The sequence below is a fragment of the Taudactylus pleione genome, unplaced genomic scaffold (assembly GCF_031769625.1).
Source record: "Taudactylus pleione unplaced genomic scaffold, aTauple2 ptg001220l, whole genome shotgun sequence".
NCBI lineage: Eukaryota > Metazoa > Chordata > Amphibia > Anura > Myobatrachidae > Taudactylus > Taudactylus pleione.
Window position 1 is genome coordinate 104,316 of NW_028285620.1, and position 2,411 is coordinate 106,726.

General features: G+C 54.0%; 1 pseudogene; it reads left to right on the top strand.

Annotated features, from left to right (window-relative positions):
* The first annotated feature begins 809 nt into the window (after nt 1-809).
* On the top strand, nt 810-928 carry LOC148451016 (5S ribosomal RNA; annotated as a pseudogene).
* Nucleotides 929-2,411: the final 1,483 nt, after the last annotated feature.

Consider the following 2,411-nt stretch of genomic DNA (forward strand, 5'->3'; position numbering starts at 1 on the left):
CTTTTGGGGGATCCCAAAGTGGGGGGCCTCCTGCTTCAGTTTGCCCAGTGCTGGTCGAGGACTACGACAGACACTTGGGTTCAGGAGGTGGTCTCTCACGGGTATGCCCGCTCCTTTCGGCACAGGCCTTTATCCCGGTTCTTTACCACAGGCCTTCCGCCAGACCGGAGCAAAGCCTCGGAACTGCGGAAGGTTTTGCACACTATGCTCCAGGCCGGAGTTATAGTGCATGTTCCAATTTCCCAGAGGGGCCTGGGTTTTCTGTTCCAATTTATTTTTGGTGCAGAGACCCAATGGGTCTTACCGTCCAATACTAAACCTAAAGGCCCTCAACAAGTCCTTGAAGGTGCCTCTGTTTCGGATGGAGACCCTGCGGTCCATTATTCTGGCACTGGAACCTGGGGACTACATGGTGTCATTGGACATCCAGGACGCTTACCTGCATGTCCCTATTCTTTTGCGCCATCAGCAGTTCCTCAGATTTGCAATCTGCAACGAATATTTCCAGTTCCGGGCGCTGCCTTTTGGCCTGGTGACTGCTCCATGGGTATTCACCAAGGTCATGGCGGCTCTTCTGCGGACGCAGGGAGTCTGACTGTTGCCTTATCTGGACGACCTCCTGTTGATAGCGGGGTCACCAGAGCTTCTTTTTGGATCTGATGATTGCGGTACTGCAACGTCGCGGCTGGTTGATAAACTGGCAGTAGTCCACTTTCACCCCATCTCAGAGGATCCTGCACCTCTGGGCCTTATTGGACTCCAGGCAGCAGCGGATCTTTGTGACGGAGGAAAAGATCCTGTCCAGATGGGCTTACGGCCACACCACCCTGAACATGCCCGATCTCATCTGATCTCAGAAGCTAAGCAGGGTCAGGCCTGGTTAGTACTTGGATGGGAGACCGCCTGGGAATACCAGGTGCTGTAAATGGATTGCCTCAGTGTCGCAAGTCCCAGACGATGGTGCTCACTCTGGAGGTTCGCTTGTCTCTAACCTGGTGGTTGCAGACAACCCACCTCGACAAGGGTCGCCTGTTCTGGGTGGCGAACAGGGTCCTGTTAATAACGGACACCTGTCTCTGGGGCTGGGGAGCTGTCACAGGTCCACACTTGTTTCAGGGCAGGTGGACTCGGGCGGAAGCGGAGCTGCCATTACACATTTTGGAACTCTGTGCGGTGTTCAGAGCTCTCCAGCTGGCACAGCCAGTTCCCCAGGGTCACCCTGTGCAGGTCCAGTCGGACAACGCCACCACGGTGACCTATTTAAACCAACAAGGAGGAACCCGAACTCGGGCAGCACTCGCAGAAGTGTCCCGTATTCTGGTCTGGGCGGAGCGCAATCTCCCAGCAATATCAGCAGTGTTCATTCTGGGAGTCCTCAACTGGGAAGCGGATTTTCTCAGCAGGCAGGACGTGCATCCGGGAGAGTGGTCTTTACACCAGGACGTCTTTCTGAGTCTGCTGGACAAATGGGGTCTTCCAGAGATAGACCTCATGGCGTCCCGGCACAACAACAAGTTGCCGGTGTATGGGTCTCGAACAAGAGATGAAAAGGCGTCTCTGGTGTATGCTCTGTCCATCCAGTGGACGTTCCAGTTTGCCTACCTTTTCCCTCCGTTTTCCCTTCTTCCGCGGGTAATACGGAAATTCAAACGAGAAGGAGGTACGCTACTGTTGATAGCTCCCGAGTGGCCCAGACGGCACTGGTTTTACGACCCCCAGAGTCTGTCAGTAGACGTTCCTCTGAGGCTACCATTACGACCAGATCCACTGTCACAGGGTCCTTGTCTTCACCCGGACCTGACTCGGCTGTCGTTGCCGGCGTGGCTGTTCAAAAGGTCATGCTAGAGTCCAGAGGGTTTTTCTGGCTCTGTGGTGCAAACCATGCTAAGAGCTCGTAAACCTTCCTCGGCAAGAATCTACCATCGTGTGTGGCATACTTTCTTCCGGTGGTGTAGACCTAGAGGGTATTCTAGGGAGTTTCGCCTGTCTAGGGTGTTGGCTTTCCTACAGGCTGGACTGGATCATGGGCTTCGCCTGGCTTCTCTGAAAGTGCAGGTGTCTGCCCTGTCAGTCTGGTTTCATCATAGGATTGCTGCGCTCTCTGATGTGCGCACCTTTATGCAAGGTGTTCTTCGCATTCAGCCACCTTTTGTTCACCGGTGGCGCCTTAGGATTTGGCTGTGGTCCTCAGAGTTCTCCAGGGACCGCCGTTTGAAACACTGGGCTCAGTGGACTTTAAATGGCTTACAACTAAAACCATATTCCTTCTGGCCATTGCCTCGGCCAGAAGGGTTTCGGATTTAGGGGCTCTCTCTTGTAGACCCCCTTTTCTGATTTTTCAGAGGAATAGGGCGGTGCTTCGCACTCGTCCGGGATTCCTTCCCAAAGTGGTATCCAGTTTTCACATCAAT